The 22357-nt window shown below is 40.2% G+C and overlaps 1 protein-coding gene across 5 annotated transcripts in view; it reads right to left on the minus strand.

Annotated features, from left to right (window-relative positions):
* Positions 1–22357, minus strand: part of WASF3 (WASP family member 3) — a 57671-nt gene that overhangs the window by 24671 nt on the left and 10643 nt on the right. For 2 of the 5 annotated variants that reach the window (XM_063429590.1, XM_063429582.1), the window contains exons 2-3: positions 4503–4594; positions 2319–2353 (exon numbers count right to left, since the gene is read on the minus strand). The exons of 1 other annotated variant lie outside the window; for it this stretch is intronic. The gene's annotated coding sequence lies outside the window, so the exon portion shown is untranslated. The remainder of the gene's footprint in view (positions 1–2318; positions 2354–4502; positions 4595–22357) is intronic. 2 more of the 5 variants (XM_063429596.1, XM_063429576.1) reach the window with 2 other exon arrangements.

Below are 22357 nucleotides of genomic sequence, written 5' to 3' on the forward strand. Positions count from 1 at the left end.
ATACACCAAAATACTCTGCTCTCATTTGTTTGCAATTATTTGATACCCAACGCAGTTTTATAAACAAATAAAAAAAAAAACACTTTGTTAAATAATGTGTGGAACAATTAGTGGCACCCCTATGAATTCTTGAGAAATATATCAAGTATGTTCCCATTGATATTTGACATTTTTTAGTACACCTGGATAACGAAGAGTTCAACCAAGGCTTCCTGTTTCACAGAGGTATAAATAGGAGTAAAAAAGAAAAATAATTAAAAAAAATTCTTAGTCATTCACCAGAATAGGTAAGATCAAGTAGTATAGCTTTGAGGTGCGGTAAAAGATTGTTGAACGGCAAAAGGTTGTTGAGCTTCAAAAAACAAAAACAAAAAAAACAAAAAAACTGAAGTTAAAAAATTAGCAAAAGCGCTGAAAATGCCCATTTCCACTATCAGGACAATAATCAAGAAGATGCATTCAACTGGAAATGCTATGAATAAACCTGGTCCTGTATCTATATTGTCTCAACTCACTGGAAGAGAAACCATGTGATGGGCCACAAAATCTCCAAGGATCACAGCTGAATAATTGAAGTTAGTTGCATCTTGTGGTCAGAAAACTCCAAGAGTACAATCCGACATCTACAATCATTCAAAAAACAAACTCAAGCATCTTTAGTTTGCCAGACAGTACTGGAACTTCAAATGGAATCTGGTTCTATGGTCAGATGCCAAAACTGAGTTTTTTTTGGAAATAAATACCAGAGGTGGGGTTGATGCACACATATGTGTATCATTATGGAGAAGTACCTCATGCCAGATGGTTAAAGATGGTTGCGGCTCTTCTGTTTTGGTGCAGCTTTTTCGGCCACAGGACCTGGATATTTTGTAAGGCTATATGGCACCATGGAGTATCAAATCTCAACAGATATTAAATAAATTGCCAGAAAGCTTAAAATTGTCTGTGGTTGGATCCCCCAGCAGGACAATGATCCAAAACATACATCAAAATTAACACAAACATGGTTTACTGACCAGCTAATCAATGTCTTGCCACGGCCACCCCAGTCCTCTGACTTAAACCCCATAGAAAACCTGTGGGCTGAACTGAAGAGGAGAGTCCCTCCTCATATCCCTTGCCATGAATTATCCAACGTCATCAGGAATTATAAGAGAAGACTCAGAGTGGTTATCGTGGCAAAGGGAGGTAGCACAAAGTATGGACGAAAAGGGTGCCAAAAACTGTGCCATGCACATCCTTAAAAGATTTTTAAATAAACCTGTGCTGTTTGCGATCCATGAAAGCAGAGCATTTTTGTGTATTTTGTGGGGGGACTGAAAAAAAAAGAATAATCAAAAAGGTTAAAGGAAAACTCCAGTGCCAGGAAAACAATCCGTTTTCCTGGCACTGGAGGTACCCTCTCCCTCCCACCCCCCAATCCCCAGTTGCTGAAGGGGTGGAAACCCCTTCAGTAACTTACCTGAGGCAGCGGAGATGTCCCTCGTCGCTGCCTCCTCCTCCGCACCGCTCCTCCTTCTGATTCCGTCGGCCGGTGGGCGAGACTGATCCCGCCCACCGGCCAAGGAGACCTAATGCGCATGCGCGGCAATGCCACGCATGCGCATTAGCGCCACCTATAGGAAAGCATTGAAAAAGATTTTCAATGCTTTCCTATGGGGAAATGAGTGACGCTGGAGGTCCTCACACAGCGGGAGGACGTCCAGCGACGCTCTAGCAAAGAAAATCTTTGCTATGAAGGAGGAAGTGACCTCTAGTGGCTGTCTAGTAGACAGCCACTAGAGGAGGAGTTAACCCTGCAATGTAATTATTGCAGTTTATAAAAAACTGCAATAATTACACTTGCAGGGTTAGGAGTAGTGGGAGTTGGCACCCAGACCACTCCAATGGGCAGAAGTGGTCTGGGTGCCTGGAGTGTCCCTTTAATCAACAAAGACACAATTTTTCACAGATGCCTTTGCTTATATTTACCAAGGGTGCCAATATTTAAAATAAATAAATTCTATTTTGGAAGCCATGGCCCAGGAGAGATATCACTCCATAGTTCTACACCAGTCAAGTTTTACTGACATTTGCACAGGACTTATTTATTTCTATCCCACCAAATGAGAGAAGCCTAAAAAAAAGTTCAAGGAAAAAAATAATAATAATAATAATAATAATAATAAATCTTTCATTTGTTCTGTTAAACTAACTACACGTGAGCTTGAAATTCAGTAATGTATAAAATGAGACAGATCATCTTGTGGGGTATTCCTCTAACCGAATTAACCAAGCCACAAATATACATAAAAACAATGGCTAATTATAAAGCATACCTACACACAAGGAACTGTGTTGACTTGTTCTCAGCCTACACAAATGAAGTAGATTAAAGTATTACAAAAAGAACATGCTGACATGTTAATCCTCTTCTTATTGAGGGAGATGCTCATTCTCCATCTATTTCATTCCAGATGGCACACAACACAATACAAAAAAAAAAAAAAATACAATTACACAATAAATAATATTTAATTACAGCTGGTTCATTGTATTTGGAAAAGTTATACATAGAGATATTTCACTTTTTCTCAAAAGTCATTGCTCGCATGAGTGTCTCGGGATTGTGTGTGCATTTAATGAGCCGTCCCAGTTCATTTATAGAACTGACAGAAGTAATTTGCGAATGATCTCTGAATGTCCCACTAAATGGACAAAACTAGCATAATTTGTCAAACAAACCATGTTAGATTTGCACAGAATGCATCATTTTTAGAATAGGTTTTAAAACCAGAAAGCAAATTATTCTAAACTCTGCAAATTTTAGATATCAAAATGGCAAATTGTGATGAGCGATTCCAATTGTTTGATGCCCAAGATATGTAGATATAAACACTGAAAAGGCAGTGTTTCCATCATTTTAGTAATGCTGTCTGTGGATAAGAGATAGTAGTGACCTTGCACTTTATGGATATGTGTGGGCAAATTTCGATGCCATTATCGTCTTGCTAGCAAGCATGGCCACATCACACTGCCAAAATCCAAGGGAGTCTGGGCAATGTGAGAGCTTTGATTATGGCATGGTCGCGTCTCCTCCAGACGCACAAATTCTTATTGACAGGACCAAACCTGGCCATGCCACAAGACTATTTCTCACCTTTTTAAGGCAATTAAGTAATGAATTATAAGTAATTATTTAAATGAACATTTATGAAATTGTCTTCTATACTTCTCTCACACACAGTGACCCACACACCATGCATACATTTACATCAAATACTGGAAGCATATCCCACACGGGCCATACATTTAAAACATACAGAGAAGGCATGTCTTCAATTATTTTGTGTGTCACAACAAGAAGATTGTCAAAAGTAGTCTAGGCTACCACAATTCTTTCCAGTGGTGTATTCTGGTTTTGTGCTGCACTAAGCATTACAAAACTCAGGCACCCTCACCACGCCCCTTTCAAATTTCTCTTCCTGACAGACACACACCCTCACTGATGACATACACTCACTTCTAGATACACTGTAATTGTTACACACACACTTCCACTGAAACGTACACATTCACTGTCACACACACACACACACACACACAGATTTACAGACAGGCATATATACACTCAGACACACATTCACTGACAGACACACTGACAAACACATACACACTCACTAACTTACATTTTGGTGGATTTTTCCCTGTGGTCCAGTGGGGCTGCTGCTGGCTGGGCTGTCGGGGAGGCGGTCCTCCTGCTCAGCTCCCTCGTGTGTCTCTCAGTGATGCCGGAGCGACGTTATATTCTGGCTCCGGCATCACTGTGGGTTGCCGAGAGAGCTGTGCGCTCCCTAGCCGCCCACAACCTCAGGAGAGGCCAGCTTCCAAAACATAGATTAGCTTACTCGCTAATAGAATAATGCAAATCTATGTTTGGGAAAAACTGCCCCGAACATAGATTAGTTCACTCGCAAATGGAATCTTGCGTATCTATGTTCAGGGAAACATTTCCAAAGATACATACGCTTACTCGCGAATGGAATTCCGCAAATTTATGTTCGGGAAATTGCAAAGGACTAGGGCTTATTTTCAGGGTAGGCCTTATATTCGGAGCATCTCCCGAAAATAAAGCTTATGGCTTATTTTCGGGGGATGTCTTATTTTTGGGAAAACACGGTAGATGTTAGACAACACTCAAGCTACATTATCATCTGCATTTATATAGGCCTGCTCAAACTAGCTTACAACGCTTACAGACAGATATTTAGAAAGAAGGGTAGAGTTACAAGAAGCGATAATATGGACGGTGAATTAGGATTATGCACAAAGAAAAGAAGTCTATATGGTAAAAGTGGTCTCTATAATTATACAGTCATATACTGAACAAGTCATTCATTAGAAAAAAGGGATATAAAAATAAAGACAAAATTAGGAAAATATTTTACTGTGGGATTGACCAGAAAACTACTATATTCCTATAGGCATGTTTATTCCATGAAGAATTACAAAATGTTACTCACCAAATGCCTCAAAGACGCAGCTTTAAACTGTGCTAACCCGAAGTCATAAATCCGCTAAGATGTGCACTTATGTATGTTAACGAACCCTTGTTCTAGAAAGACAGAGAAGAAAAAAAACAGGGAAGAGAATATATATTAATTACATATATGTGTTGTCCATATCTAAAAAACAAACATAGATCAGTTCTGTGGAAAGAAAGAAAATGAAAGAAAATAAAGGATAGAGAAAAAAAATGAATACAAAACCATAAAGAACGACGAGAACAAAAGAAAACTAACAGCTATAGTGAATTTTACATTTTATTTAATTTTTTTTTTTTTTTGGTGCAGCTTGCATTTTGACATCAGGCAAAACTGTTCCAGGAAAGCACTGTGACACACACTCTTTATCTGCTCGGTTTGCCAAATAATTACCGTACATCACTTTTTAACATTCTTTTCCCAGACTCCACAAAAATGAACTACGTAGTTATATTTCCAGATAATATTCAAAGCCAAGCACATTAAACATATCACATAAGTAAAAAAAAAAAAAAATAATAATAAAATGAAAAAAAAGCTAGTTACAAAACCACCGATAAGACATAAAAATAATACATGTAATAAACATAAAAAAATGTTTTAAAAAAAATTTAAACCCACTGTCAAACTATTCAGGAGACCATTAAAATATGTGGGATATTTGAAAAAAGTGGAAAACACGAAGCACCATAAACACTACAGATCAATGTAGTGGTTATAGTGGCAAAAGTGCCTAAGTTTCATTCCACAGTAAGTATCCAAACCACTTAAAAACAGTTTGGCAACTTACCTAGGTCCTGTCTGGTATCTGTGGCAGAAGCCCCTGTTTATTGTCTTCTTCATAAGATTCAGGTTAGTTCTACAGAGCTAAGTTGGCCCATGCAAAACCACACTCATTGGCTGAGTGTGTCAGCTAAGCACTCTGCACCAATGTAGAAGCCTGCACGACCTGTATGGTCCAGGCCCCCGGTCATCAACAGATACTTTGGAACCAACATGTAGAGGAGATCTAGCATTTCAAATAAGGAACCTTACATAAGCCAACCCTAAAGCCTTTCAATGTTTTGTTTTCCTTTCTGTGATTTTTCCCCCCAATCAATCTTGTCTTCTTCACTGTAAACCATCATAAAAACACAGTAAAGGGTCAATCAAGGAAAAATCGAATTTTATGACATTTTTAATTACACAAAACAAATATGGAAATATTTAACGTCTACTTTTGAAGACATCAATTGACGTTCCACCAACCTAGGCTTATATGTATATATGTGTGTATTATTTAAATTATTTTCTCCCCGTACACATTGTACCTACATCTCTGACCTCATGACAGAAAACCCCTGATGTGTATTTGCGATAAATGAAAAAAAATGAAAACCAGTGAAGCATATTAACTCCAAGTCCACCTATTGAAAAGGGAGAATCAATTACCATTCTCATGGAACAGGAAGCGGCAAATTAAAGTTTCACACCATTGCCTCCTGCAAGAAATCAGTCTAATCCACCTTGCCTTGCACTCAAATCTACTTTGCCCACACCAAAAGCAGTCAGTCACTGGGGAGAAGAGCACATAAAGCTCTACTAAAGTACATTGAAACCTATAACTTGATGTCTAGGTATAAATTGATGAATCCCCTGAAACATGACATGATTCTCTGGCTATCTATGTAATTCAAAGAATCATGGGAGTTGTAGTTCAGCAACATCTGGGGGGCCGGAGTTTGAGGACCCATGGTCTAGAGACTGATCAAGACCATAACCACTACAGCTCAAAGTCTACAGTCTATGCATGTCCTCCAAAATTATTTCTCATTGTGGAGCAAGTGTGATTTTGTCCAGCATTGAGAGCAAGATGGAGAGAATACTGGGGAAATTTACCACCTACACTTTTAGCTCCATAAGTACCACTACGAGCTGTAGTTGTTATGGTGCTTGGATTGGACATAAGTATCAAGATTTTAGACACAGGCCTTTTGATATCTTCATCTATGCCTAGCAAGGCTCATAAACAAATGTGGTATCCAATCACTTTGGCCAATAAATAAATATATTTTTTTTAATAATTTAAATTTGTATTCTATTTTTATTTGGTTACATACTAAACAAATACAAAGTGGACTTTCCAGATACAATGACATTTAACAATTTAAACACAATTTATTTTATTCTTTTGATCTAGTATTCCATGTTAAAAAGATGGAAATTCATACACAGCATGAATACTTGACCTACAGGTATTTATCAAAGAGAAATTGCTCTGAGCAGGAAATTAAGTAGTAGCAGCAGATAAAGACGATTAGTATAGATAGAAGGCATGCAGACAAAAGAAGTGCAACAAAATAATTCCTGATAGAGATGTAATCGAATTACAGGTCAGTAGGGATAATTATTAAAATACAAAAATAGCATGAGAAAATAGATGGTCCGGCATAGCCTTAAACCATAAGGTGCCATCATGGCAAATTTTAACCCAAAACACAAATGCTTTGTCTCCATTAAAAAAAATCATTGCCTGCTTATGTTGGACAACAAATAATGAAAGATTTTAACTTACTTTTTTTTCCCCCAATATTAATGGTTTTTGGACAGAACTCCATGCACTCTCCACTGAGCCTACTTTTTCCATACACAAGCATAAAACTTAAAGGGGCAGTCCAGTCTTTAAAAACACTACTTTTGCTGAAATGCTCTACTCGTTAATGGTGTGTCATTGCAGGCTTATCTAATAAAATGCAGATTTCAGGAGGAAAAACTAAAGCTCAAAGCAGATGGGAGTGTTTCTCAGAGAATACATTTCTTGTGAGTCTTGGATATTTCCACGCACACACCATGTGTTCCAATATCTGACTGTGACTGGACATAAGTCATCAGGTGTTTTCCAAACACCTACTAGAGGTACTTCCTCTACAAAGTCCAAGTAAAACACTCCTCCTCACATGAGGTCATCCTGGCGGCGTACCTCCAGGTTGACTGTCCAACCGAATGCTCGTCACAGAGGAAGACTGGGAACCATAGGCACATGCGCAGTGATCGATGCAATCCGCCATTGATTCAGTCCCCGAGAATCATTGCATGCCATGACTGCACTGCGAATGAGCGCGTGATGTCATGGAACACCTGGGTATGAAAGCATTAAAATAAAAATATTTTTGGAGCACTTACCAGAAGGTATCTACTGTTGGTACTATAAAAACCTTAGATGAAGTTGTTTTAGTGTGTACAGTGTTCCTTTAAGGGAAAAAAAAACAAAACAATCAATGGCAGTAAACACAGCAAAATTAAAAGGGTCTCTGTGTATTATTCTTGGATAACTCATTTTAAATTTTTTGACATTCTGCATATCCCCTTGAAGATATTCGTTTAAAAAAATAAATAAATAAAATAAAAAATAAAAAAATTGATTACAAACTTTAAATGACCAAGCCACTTAAATAATATGATCACACAATCTAATTTTTAATAAAAAGTTTTAGATTAAATTTTTTTTTCTTTTTTATATATTATTTTTTATTTTTTTTTAAATATGCAATGCAGGCATTATACATGACTGCTGACCAGAAAAACTGAACCACCCGTTGCCCAATAAATACACGAAAACACATGATATGGGTAAGGGCAATGGCCACAGCTTTACTGATTTACTATAACTTCTTGCCAGTATCTTAACTCTGTCAGCTGTTTGGGTATTTCACCAACAGACAGCTCTATCAAGTCTGAGCCAAGATCCAGAGCAGCCTGCCCCCGCCATCAGCTCTCAGCAGGCTGCAACACCCAAGCTGCTTGGGCACCTTCTCCCATTTCTAACAGCGCTGGCCAGGACTACCGCCACTGCAGTGACAACCAAATCAGTGACAGGCACACACAGTGTTTTGTTTCCAGTGGGGCTGTTGCTGGCTGAGCTGAGACAGGCGCACAGTTCATGCGGGCGGCAAGGGAGCACTGATCCTCCTGCTCAGCGCGACCAAAGCTCGGCCCATGGGAAGGATACAGCACGCAAAGGCCAAGTGCCCCAACAGCACCTGCAATGCTGCAATTCTCTGCCTGAAGAGGTGGTTTTGTCAGAGTCACTACAGATGTTTAAACTGCAATTGGATAAATACTTGCAAAACTGGAAATCTATTCACAAACCGGACTTTACATAGGACACGAGGTCATGCGTTTAGACTAGAAGAAAGAAGATTTCGTCTAAGGCAAAGGAAAGGTTTTTTTACTGTAAGAACCATCAGGATGTGGAATTCTCTGCCTGAAGAAGCGGTTTTGTCAGCGTCCATACAGATGTTCAAACAGCTACTAGATGCATACTTGCAAAAACAGACTATTCAAGGATATAATCTTTCAATGTAGGGTAATAACTGCTTGATCCAAGGATAAATCTGACTGCCATTCTGGGGTCAAGAAGGAATTTTTTTCCTAGCTTGTTGCAAAATTGGAAGTGCTTCAAACTGGGTTTTTTTGCCTTCTTTTGGATCAACAGCAAAAAACATATGTGAGGAAGGCTGAACTTGATGGACGCAAGTCTCTTTTCAGCTATGTAACTATGAATAAAACATAACATACAGGGATATAATTTCTAATTAGTGGGGTAATAGCTGCTTGATCCAAGGAGACATGTGACTGCTATTTTGGGGTCAAGAAGGAATTTTTTCCTAGTTTGTGGCAAAATTGGAAGCACTTCAGACTAGGTTTTTTGCCTTCTTTTGGATCAACAGCAACAACATATGTGAGGAAGGCTGAACTTGATGGACGCAAGTCTCTTTTCAGCTATGTAACTATGTAATTGAACCTTCCTGGTCGCACGTACTAAATCCACTAGGCGCAAGAGAACCAACAACCGAAAAACAACCTCAACAGTGTCAATTTCAAAACCTAAATAAAAGGACAAGACCGTAACCGGACCCACCATTTTATTAGCCATCACCGGAACCCCGAAATCCGCCGTAACTGACAGAAACGACCCTAACAAATGCTCTCACTCCGATGAACCAGACGAACCTATGAACAAAAAATCGTCCAGGTAATGGGTAACTGCTCACAAAACTGTGACCCATTCCAAAAAACAAAAAATCTCAAAGTAATGACAAGAAATAGAACAGCCCATGGGTAAACACCAAAAGTCATCGTTAACGAAATCGTCCGCCAGATAGTACAGGTGCGGGATCACACTAAACGAACCCACCACCAATTGAACAAAGAAAAAGACGATATAAAAGAGACGCAGAAAAGATACCATAATGCCAGTCAGTATAGTTGGGCATCAGGGGTCATTAGCACAAGGGGAGGATTTACCTTATTATGTTAATGGTAAATCAGTACATTTTCAATATACGCTTTAGTTTTATCTTGTTGATAAGTCAATCCTTTTTCCATTTTCAACTGAAATACTAATTGTGGAGAGCTGCCACCGGACCAAGAGGACACTGAAAGGTTTTTACAGCCACCTACCCACCATTCAAACGCCCCCCACCTCACAGACAGTCCCTCTACCCACTATACTGCCCCCCTACCCACCTCACAGTCCCCCTACCCACTATACGGCCCCCATACCAACTCACAGTCCCCCTACCCACCATACAGGACCCCTACCCACGATACAGCCCCGCTACCCAGCTTACAGAACACCTACCCACCTCACAGCCCTCCCATCCACCTTACAAAAATCGAACCAGATAATATTTAGTCTCGCAGCATCAACCTCAAGGACCTCATTAATCACTAGTAAAGGGAATTTCAATGTAATTTGTTTTCTCATTAAACTTTATAAAAGTTAAAAACATTTTAAACATGGATAAAGAAGAAATAAAAAGATAAATGTACATACATTTATTTTATTGGTAAAAACACAAAAAATATTCCGCACTTGCGCGAAAACTGGTGTGCGGTAAGGACATTTTTCCACCAAGAAAGATGCATTAGTGGGCGGTAGGTAGAAAAAGGTTGACTACCCCTGGTGTATATCATCTTATACTTGTGCTTAGCAAAATGATTTTCCTTTTTTTATAAACTAAGTTTAAACTTTGTTTTATTGTATACATCCTACTATGATCAAACGCCTCTATTCTAGTTTATTGCCACCTTGTGCAGGAAAACCTAAAATAAATAAATACCGTATATACTCGAGTATAAGCCGAGGCCCCAAATTTTACCCCAAAAAACTGTGAAAACTTGACTTGAGTATAAGACTAGGGTGGGAAATGCAGCAGCTACTGGTAAATTTCTAAATAAAATTAGATCCTAAAAAAAGTATATTAATTATTTATTTACAGTGTGTGTATATAATGAACGCAGTGTGTGTATATAATGAACGCAGTGTGTGTATATAATGAACGCAGTGTGTGTATATAATGAACGCAGTGTGTGTATATAATGAACGCAGTGTGTGTATATAATGAACGCAGTGTGTGTATATAATGAACGCAGTGTGTGTATATAATGGACGCAGTGTGTGTGTGTGTGACGCAGTGTGTGTGTGTGTGTGACGCAGTGTGTGTGTGTGTGTGTGACGCAGTGTGTGTGTGTGTGTGACGCAGTGTGTGTGTGTGTGTGACGCAGTGTGTGTGTGTGTGTGTGACGCAGTGTGTGTGTGTGTGACGCAGTGTGTGTGTGTGAGACGCAGTGTGTGTTGCAGAGCCTTGGTGGGGGGTGAGCATTTTTATTATTTTTTTTTGTAATTCTTTATTTTGGTAGTGCATTGTAAAGTACATAGGAAACATAAACATGTCAATAAAGAGCAGTACAAGATGTCACAAGGAGTAATATTATACATGTTGAGATTGCTGCACTTTTTCTATAAGGGGAAGGAAAACATTAATGATAAGTGGTATTCAGCGCTTGGGGTGGGAAAAGAGTAGAGAGGATACTACCACTGGCTACGCACTGATTATGATTAAGAGGTTCAAAGTTTAATCTGGGTATTGAACTGATGCCGGTGGATAGGAAATCTTACATTTGTTCAAGACGTAATCGCTTATTAGTTGAGATCATGACATAGACTGGCAGCTATAAATGAGTGTAGCGAACAGAGAGGTATACCATGCTATAGCAGATAGTGAGGGGTGGAACCACAGTTAATAGACTTGACTCTATGTGAAAGCAGGTTTGGGACCAGGTACAGGCCTTGAGTTAGATCTAGCGGTTTCTGTGTTAGGGTGTCAGTGGTTTGAGTGCTGCCCTCCTCGTTTTAGGGGGGGGGGGGAGGGGGGAGATGACTGCCTATGTGCGTGGCTAACCGCTCGGTAAAGGGTTGACGATTCGGTGACTGAGTGTGTGGCTGTATAGAACCGGACTAGGGCCATAGATGGCATTGCGTCATGAATGCCTGGTTGTGTTATAGTGAGCCTGATCTCCCTATTCCTGGGCGACCCAGGTCAAAGATCGCGGCTTCGTGTGGGCGATTCTACATTGATAAACAAAAGTATACAAAAAAGAACGGTAAAAACAAGTGAATAAAATCATAGCGGTAAAACGTTGCAACTCTGCAACTGTGCAGCCTAGGGCTGCTGGTTGAGCGAGTCCCTCCAGTGGGTTTGGGTCGGGGCTGGAAGTGTCCCTTCCAGTCAGGTGTCCGGCGGACCGTCGGCTGCAGATCTTGGCACAAATGGCATCACATTGGATGGGTCCCATCCGTGGGTGCGATTTGAGTCCGCTGGGGCCGCAGTCGCCTCCTGCATATCCAGAGCTGCGAGGAATGCTGGGATATCAGTCCCTGTGGTTAGTTTTCGTATGGTCCCCTTGTGAGAGACAAGGAGGGATCGTGGGGGTCCCCACCTGTAGGACACTCCTGCTGCCCGTAATCGGGTGGTGACAGGGTTCTCGGATTATCGCCACTGCAAGGTGGCTTTGGATAAGTCCGGGTAAAAGGACAATTGTGAGTCCTCAAATGTAAGTGGGGTCTTGTTCCTTACCGCTGTCATTATTTGCCCCTTGTCTTGAGGTAGTGCGCAGCGGAGTATGACGTCGCCTGATGCTGTGGCAGTGGTGGGCATCGGTAGGCGATACATCCCAGCGATGTTTATTTTGTTTGCGGGGGGGTGGCAGCACTGTGGCTAGCAGCCTTCTCACGTAGTTGTGGCGGTACCTGTCCTCCTGCGCTGCCACCTGTAGTGAAAGAGCCTGATGGGCTACCTGTAGTTGGATTACGGATGTCTGCAAGGTGGAGGTGTCTTGGCGGAGCACTTTAACATCTGCTTCAGTTGCCTCCAGTCTGCCTGTGAGTTGTTGCATGGAGGATTTTAGGATGGGCAGGTCAGCAGCAAGTAGGCCTTGAATGTCCTCTAGCATGGTGTATAGGATTTGGAGGTCTTGTTTGGTTGCAGGCTCAGTGTTACCTGCTGATGCTGTGGGCTGTTGCTGTATCCTCTGCTGGATTCTGTAGCTGGGATGTTGCAGGAGCAGCTGTGTGGGGAGATTCTGGTGAAGGTGGGTGTTCAGCGGCCGCCATCTTGGCTGAGGTGTGCCGCTGGAGCATAGCTCCGATGTCCCTTTGTTCTGGTGCATTCCCGGGTGTGGGTTTCTGGTTTCTGCGCCCCATGGACGTGTTGGCAGGTGCCGTTTGTGTCGGCCACAGCTCCGCTGCGTTTCCTTCAAGGCCCCCGCCCCAGAGATACTCAAGGTCGCGGTATGAGGGCTTGTGGTAGGCCCCGGTTTTGTGTTTTGCCTTTTGGTGCTTCGGCGAGTACTGGAAGGGCATCTGTGGGTTCAGCGGGATGTCCCTAGGCCGTATCTAGTGTTTACAGGGTCGGATGGTGGCTTGTAATCAGGATAGCCCTTAGATTGTATATTTGTTTTTCGGAGCTGGGAGAAATGGCATCCGGTCCTGTTCAGTGCGAGGCTGCGCCCCTATTATTTTTTATAATTATTTTAATTATTTTTTGTTTTATTAATATTTTTTGTTTTATTAATATTTATTATATATATATATATATATATATTTTTTTTTTTTTTTTTTTTTGCATTACATTTTATTTATTGCATTTTTATTATTTTTTTCGTCCCCCCTCCCTGCTTGATACATGGCAGGGAGGGGGGGTCTCTCACTCCCTGGTGGTCCAGTGGCATTGGAAGTTCAGTGGAGGGGGCTGGCAGAGAGCACTTACCTCTCTTGCAGCTCCTGTCAGCTCCCTCCTCCTCCGCGCCGGTCAGGTCAGCTCCCTCTGCCAGCTCACACTGTAAGTCTTGCGAGAGCCGCACTATGACCCCGCGGCTCTCGCGAGACTTACACTGGGAGCTGACAGAGGTGCTGACCGGACCGGCGCGGAGGAGGAGGGAGCTGCAGGAGAGGTAAGTGCTCACTGCCAGCCCCCTGTCTGTATTATGGCAATGTAAATTGCCATAATACAGACATTGACTCGCGTATAAGACAAGTTGGGTTTTTTCAGCACAAAAAATGTGCTGAAAAACTCGTCTTATACGGTACATAAAAATCATTTTTTTGAAGCGTCCTTTTATTGTAAGGTCTGTGAAATCTGTAATTTTACTGCATTTAAGAGAAGAAAAATAAAAGAAAAAATAAAACACTTTCCTTTTCGTCTCCATTTTATATATTTGTTATTTTAAGTTCTTTTCCTGAAGCCATTGCTTGAGAGCCTGTGGTTCATGAAAATTACATTTGTTGTCCTCGTACGTTAAATTCAATCGTATCGGGAAGCCCCATGTATGGCCGTAAAGGGTGCAAATGCTTTCCTATTCAATCTGGTTTGAGACAATAAGTCTTGAAAAACTTTTATTTGCGAGTAAGGTGTATCTTTTAGGTCAACAGCATTAGCACGTACCACTTGTATTTTAAAACGGAATGAGTGCAGGCACATGAATGATCACATCTCTTGGTACATGATCTGGCTCCGAATTAGGTTTCATGACTGATACTTCTTTCAATGTAATTGGTTTCTTTATTTGGGAATAACTCAAGGAATTAAAAAACCAAAACAAATCTTCACAATAGTCTGAGATGCTGTAATGTTTTCGGGGATACCTCTTATTCTGAGATTATGTCTTCGTAACCTATCCTCAAGGTCTCCAATTTTATTTAGTAGATTTTCTTCAAGTTTTTTCAACCTTTCAGTATTGGTCTTCATTTGGAAGTTATCGGTCTTCTCGTCCATTGCTTTTAGCCTTTCGCCAATCTTGGCAAGGTCACATTTAATATCAGTAGAGAAGGTGGTAATTTTCGGCTTTAATTTTTACAAGTTGTGCCTCAAAACAATTAGCTAGATGCTCTGCAGGGATGATAGTCTGTTCTGGCCACTGGTTTTCTGGGGACCCTCTATCTATATCAGGTTCTTTATTTTACAAACTTGAGTCATCTTGCATTCTGGGCTGGCTCCCCTTATCAGCTTGTCGAGAAAAGAAATTAGACGCTCTTCTTTCTTGTGGTACATTTTTTTTTTTTGGCATGTTTGCTTTCATGTATTATTTTTGTAGCCATTTTTTTCCCCCCTCTATCTTCTTCCTCCCCTTTCCTTTCTTCCTTTGCTTTTCATCTTTTCATATTTTAACCGGAGCATTATTGTAGCCTATAACTATATATGTTATTCAAAAGTTTAACATCTAGTAGACCGGCATAAAATCATGGTATTGCCAAACTCCCCACCCCCCCCCCCCCAAAAAAAAAAGTTGCTTAAAACTGAAATTAAGGTTTAAAGTTTGCCTTACACGACTGTTTCCTTCTTCCTGCTGCCTCTTTTTTTTCCCCGCTCCCAGTTCCCTTTCTTTCATTAAGTTCTCAGATCTCCAGATGTTTTTTGTCATGTACACAAGCACTTGGCTGTGCTATGTCTTAGATATATTGACTTGCCGTCTCACGGATTTATTTTTCTCCCTGCACTACTCCGCGGTTTTGACCACCGCAGTCTTGTATATCCCCAGAGCCGTTGTCCGGTATATTTTAGCCCGGTCCTCCTCACCACCGACTAGGACTCAACATTTCATCGTGCTGGTTTCAGAGACCTCTTGGAACCCAGCAAAGTTTCCCGCGAGGCTTAGGCATGCGAGCTTACGTGCACGCATGCATCTACGTTATAACTCCTCCCTCACCCAGACCACTTCAATGAGATGAAGTGGTGTGGGTGCATGTAATGTCCCTTTAATAGTTCATATACTCCTCTTTACGTACACAATATTCACATTATGTCATATATATATATTTTTTTTATGAATCTTTACTACATTTAATCAGGCTTCTTCTCAAATATGGGAGTAACCTAAACATCAGAAATAGAAACGTACTTTCGAGGCACAGGTACTTTGGAATTGATTTTTTTTCTAGACCTGCAGGGGTAATAGTCCGTAAAAGGTTGAGAAACAATATCCTGCTTTTATATTGTAAGGATTAACTACTCCACCGCTCAAATTGTATAGGTCTGCACAATATATTGGCAGTTAGTAGCAAAGCAGAACGTTAATCTACAAATCAAACCATTTACACATATAGCAAAGCACGTTGACATTTAATTGTTATCCACAGGCAAACTTAGAAAGGTTTTTTAATTTTAATTTATTTCCTTTTCAAACTAGGTTTGTATAGCATTTTTCAATGCATCGATAGCAGTGCTAGATTTGTGCTTTTTCCCTCTCACAATAGCCATTATCACATATGGATTTATATCCATTGTTTAGTTGTATTGCTATGCAAACACAGAAACCATCCAAACCAGTTTTTGATACTGCTTGTCCTTCAGTGCAAGAAGTCATTATCTCTTTCATTTTAGAAAAAAGTAAGAACAATTATTTTTGGATAAGCTTTTAAAATGTAATATTTTTAGATAAACTTTTAAAATGCTTCCCCTCTCCCCCCCCCCCCTCTTCTTCAAAAATACATACCGTATATACTCGAGTATAAGACGAGTTTTCCGGCACATTTTGTGTGCTGAAAAAGCACCACTCGACTTATACTCTAGTCAAGGTCTGTATTATTGCAACTTACATTGCCATACAGACCAGGACCGCCGGGCTCATTACAAGCCTGGCGGTACTGTTGGGGGCTGGCAGCGAGCTGTTACTTACCTTTACAGCAGCTCCTGTCAGCTCCCTTCACCTCTGTGCAGCTCCCCTGTCAGCTCCGTTCTGCTCACAGTGTAAGTCTCGCGACAACCGCGGCCGTCAGAGCCGTGGCAACTCTCTGCGCAGCACGCAGACCACGAGACTTACACTGTGAGCAGAACGGAGTGTAATAATATTTTTAAAAAAATATATTAAAATAAAAATTCCCTCCCCCCCACCCAGTTTACACACACTACACAGAGTGTATATAATGCAGAGTGTGTGTTTGTATGAATGCAGTGTGTATATAATGCACACACTCTGCATTATATATATATATATATATATATATACATACATATATACATATATATATACATACACACACACACACACACACACACATTCTGCATTCATTATATACACACACACACACAGTAAATAAATAGTCAATTAATATATTTTATTAGGATCTAATTTTATTTAGAAATTTACCAGTAGCTGCTGCATTTCCCACCCTAGTCTTATACTCGAGTCAATAAGATTTTTTGTGGTAAAATTAGGGGCCTCGACTTATATTCGGGTAGTCTTATACTCGAGAATATACGGTACATTATATAGTAACATAGTTACATAGCTGAAAAGAGACTTGCGTCCATCAAGTTCAGCCTTCCTCACATATGTTGTTGCTGTTGATCCAAAAGAAGGCAAAAAACCTAGTCTGAAGTGCTTTCAATTTTGCCACAAACTAGGAAAAAATTCCTTATTGACCCCAAACTAGCAGTCACATGTCTCCTTGGATCAAGCAGCTATTACCCCAATTAGACTACTAATTAGAAATGATATCCCTGTATGTTATGTTTTGCAAGTATTTATCCAATTGCAGTTTAAACATCTGTACTGACTCTGACAAAACCACCTCTTCAGGCAGAGAATTCCATATGCTTATTGGATCAAGCAGTTATTACCCTACATTGAAAGATTATATCCTTGAATAGTCTGTTTTTGCAAGTATGCATCTAGTAGCTGTTTGAACATCTGTATGGACGCTGACAAAACCGCTTCTTCAGGCAGAGAATTCCACATCCTGATGGTTCTTACTGTATAAAAACCTTTTCTTTGCCTTAGATGAAATCTCCTTTCTTCCAGCCTAAATGTGTGACCTCGTGTCCTATGTATAGCCCTGTTTATGAATAGAATTCCAGATAAAGGTTTGTCCTGGCCCCGAATATATATTTGTATAAAGTTATCATATCCCCTCTCAGGCGTCGTTTTTCCAAACTAAACAGATTACATTTTTTTAACCTTTCTTCATAACTAAAATGCTCCATTCCTTTTATCAATATTGTAGCTCGTCTCTGGACTTTTTCTAGTGCCATGATATCTTTCTTTAGAACAGGCGCCCAAACCTGCATAGCATATTCAAGGTGTATATTTTCATCCCAAGAATAAAAAAAAAAAAAATATATATATATATATATATATATATATATATATATATATATATATATATATATATATATAAAAGGTGAGAATCAGGAGCACTCGCTTGGATTTTTCAACAGTGAATAAAGTGTTTAATCACAACTTCAGCATCAACGTTTCGACCCTTCAGGGTCTTTATCAAGATATATATATATATATATATATATATATATATATATAGTTAACACACACACACACACACACACACACGTCAAAATAGAAATTTTTAAAGTTTACTTACAAATATTTAAGTCAACCACATTTTTTCTCCCCATTTAAAAGTATCACATGTTGAGTGCAGAGGGCTTGCCCTCGTGTAGCTATTAAAAAGCTCAGGTTACGGACACACACAAACCTACAAAACGTGCACAGTTTTTACTTTAGGAAGAGGCTCCTTGCCAGCATTGTTTTGTGCAAATCCAAATAATAATGCATAACCCACCAACCACATAGTCTGGAGATCTCAGAGACAGTGTTTGGAATAAAGTCATATTTTTAAAAGCAGCCACTAATTATAGGACACCCAGATTTTTATAAACCTTTACATTTGCACATTTTGAAATAAGGGCCCTCAGGGGTACCAGATGAAACTATGTAGCTACCGAAAAAAATATCTTGAGGATATTTTTACAAAACTCACAAAAAAAATATATATATATTTTCCTGGCTAACCACAGCAGGCTATACAATTGTAATAGTTCTGCTCTTTACACCAGACCGGGCGGGAAGAAAACAAACCACTCCATAAAACAGCCTCCTCGACATGTGTCTTGAGCTCAACATTCTACTACTTTGTTACAATGCACTCTGAAAAAGGGTTCCCATATTTGTTGAAGAGCTAAGTGCTATGAAGTCTTTCACAGCCTCTCTCCTAAACTGGTCCACTGCTGTAGCTCCAATATGGTGACAGCCTTTGCTGGAATGCACCTAGACTGCACCGCATTAGGCTCAAGTAATTGCTGGCTGTGTAATAGGCTGGCATGACTTCTCTTTGTCACCTCAGTTCTTATCCCATTCTTTCCCTTTTCCTCTAACCCATGTCCAACACAGTATTTGCTGATTTGCTCACAGTTCTACCGTACAAAAACAGCATCTCTTCGGACATCCTACATGGCACCATACATTCCACCTGCTTAAACTTTGTCCACGCTTATAGGCAACAATGTTCTGATCATTATGGGAACTTGTAACAAACCTCATGTACTTCGTGTAGTATGTTTGTTCAAAAGCTCCCGAAATCCCGAAAGGTCGTATGTTTAATAGCGCTCAGTCGTCACATACCCAAACATTAGTCGAGACTTGATGAAGGGTACAACAAGAATGTTTTATTATGGCCAGATGGCCCACTTTTATACACAGACACCCAGCAGGGGGTCTCTAGACAAAACATAAGGACAACACATCCAGGTGTCTGTGTCTGGGAGATAAAGGAGTTTACTTTGCTTAAACGAATTATCTTCCAGGCACTAGAGGTACAATGAATAAAGTACAAAACACACATAATATTACTAGGAACCCCCACAAGTCTTATATCCCAGGATAGCCAAGTGCCCAAGTTGTCCAAATAGCGCTCGGATTCGTTCAGTAGAACGGAATCGCCATCCGGGAAAATTTTAACCGACCGCACACGTGGCGTCTGCCCAAATTGGTTCCATAAGAAAAGTGGTCGCGGTCGGACAATGTTCGTAAATTCCTACGTGAAAATAAATAAACTAATGGATTCCTTGGCTCATAGGTAGTGATTGTTAGCCTTGTTTGTGTGAACCTTTTCCCCCCGAACAGCACATTCCTGGCTTGTCGGGAACAGAAGCAGGCGGTGGCACAAGGTTACAGAGATTTGCGAGTTACAGTATCTGTCTTTGAGTTCCAGACACTCCACGACCAAGTACCGCTGCCTGCGTTTAGGAGACAAGATGGCCACCGTTTTCCAAAGCACATGTTCTTCAGTTATACAAATGACAGCCACCCAGAGAGAGCACTTGAGTTTGTGGTAGTGTGAGCCAGGAGTGTGGTCTGCGTTCGGTAGATAGAAATACCAAACCAAATGGGGAAACAACTGTCACGTATTCATCCGCACATAAAAATGTGGTTGATGGCATTTACTGCCCTGACAGGAAAAGGTGTGCCAAGCAACATTACTGTCCTGACATGAAAAGGTGTAAAAAGCAGCAATCATGCTCATGGAAACCTGGTAATTACTTTTGGGGTCAAAGGCCGGTCATGGCCAATCAAGTCCACAGGAGGGTTTTGTGCTGAGCAGCAATCAAGCACATGTAAACCTGGTAATTGCCTTTGGGGTCAAAGGCCGGTTACAGCCATTCTGATCCACAGGAGGGGTATTTAAACCCAGCTCTCCTCTTGCTCATTGCCCTGTCGTGGTTTCATGCCTATGGTTATCCGAGAGTGCGTTACTGATCTTGATTTTCTGGTATTTGACTTTGGCTTTGTTTTGACTTCCTGATATCTGGTATCCTTGACTTTTGGCTTTCCCTCATCTTTGTGTCTGGTTTTGTGTCCCTGACCTCGGTAAGTATTTTGACTATTCTTGGAGAAGTTAAGTCCGGCCATTCTAAGGTCCAGTTATACGTTGTCCTTAGTCCTAGGTGTGACATAGTACTGTGTGCTGGATCAACTTGTAATCCTGACAACAACTCGGCTTGGGAAAAATAAAGAGTGTTCCATGGCAGTTTGAAACAAAACTATTCTATTTGCAAGAAGAGTTCCCCAGTGATTCCCCAGTTAGACTTACTGAACATTATTCCATACTATGAACACGCAATTTTGTATTCCTTCCTTATCTATAGTCTGTTTCTTTTAAATATGTTTACTAAAGATTGAAAAAAAAAAACAAAAAAAAAACACTACACACATTGGACCAGATACATATAGATGGTGTTTAGGCAGAGTTGATAGTAAAATCATACAATCCCACAGAAGCCATTATTAAGCCAATCCCCCCTACCTGTAGCCCAACCCTAGTACCATGAAATCAATCCAGAGAAGCACCAAGAACACAACATGCACAGCAATCACTGGTCCGCCAATCAAATCCTTCTCTATGAGAAGCATTAACGCACACAGCATCTGGAATCAGCAAACTTTACATGATGACTGTAGACGTCAAATTGATTAATGATTAATTAGTCTATTCCTGCTGGAAGTCCCTAACAGGTATGGTAATTACAAAAAGCTAACAGTTCCATCTGTAAAAATATTGATGCTCTCTCTTTGTAAAGATCCCAGGTCAGCACCTATGCCCCAACCCACACCCAAAAATTATTTAAGTGCATTATTTATGTGCATGTAAAAAATGCATTCATAAACCAAGTGTTCCTTTAAGCAGATTCACTTTAAATTCATTAATAAATAATGATTCAAATGGACGAGGAGCATATATTTTGGTTAATGGAGAGATGTAATTTCATCAAAACAATTTAAAAACCCCCAGGGTGATGATGATATTGTTTAAGCTAGCCATGCTGATGACATCATACCCAGGAAATGGCCAAATGTGTTCCGTGATTTTGAAAAGAATCCATTCTTTCAAATTGCACATCTCCAAGAGAGCAGCTGGATAAGGAGTTTGTTTAAAACCGTTTAACAGCATGAAATGTTCAAGATCAGATTTTATAATTACATGTAGCTTTACAGCAACACATTACAAAAGTAAATGAAAAGGCTACTAACACTACCCAGACAACATAATCTCAATAAAGTGGTCTGGATGCAGTTTTGTATAAGGGTTAAACACACCTTCCTGGGCAACAATCTGTGACCAAATGCAGCTCATAGGAAAGTATTGAATTCAATACTGTGCCATGAGGAGCATTTAAATGGACGCGTGGACATCAGGCCCCAATGCTCCTCTCTGGATCAGACCATTGCAGACTGTGGAATGCCTGCCAGATGACGTCATGGACAGCAGCACCCCTCGGTGTATGAAAAAAACAGCAATTAAAAGGTGTTTTTTTTTTGTTGTTTTCATTTTGGCATGGAGGGTAGGGGGTAAATCTAGCCAAGCTATGGTACAAACACCACCCTCTAATAATGTTCCCAAATAATGTACAAAACACATGCAGCAAAAATATACAACAGGGGTCTCAAGCAAAGTATTTTACAGCAGTTTAAACATCACCCTTTCTCTACAACTGCAGTTACAATTTGACAGCCACCACAATTCTAAATGAATTTAAAAGACAATGCATAAAGAACAAGCAGAAGATAAAGAGGAACCCCCAGAGTAGTAACAGATCCTAGTTCGCTCGCCACAGTAAATGCCATTTCAACGTTTACAGGGGTGAATTGAGCAGCAAGGTAAGCAAGACACAAACAAAAAAAAAAAAAAAAAAAACTTGTGCTGCCAATAGCTAAATCGG

This window comes from Pelobates fuscus, chromosome 1 (assembly GCF_036172605.1).
Source record: "Pelobates fuscus isolate aPelFus1 chromosome 1, aPelFus1.pri, whole genome shotgun sequence".
NCBI lineage: Eukaryota > Metazoa > Chordata > Amphibia > Anura > Pelobatidae > Pelobates > Pelobates fuscus.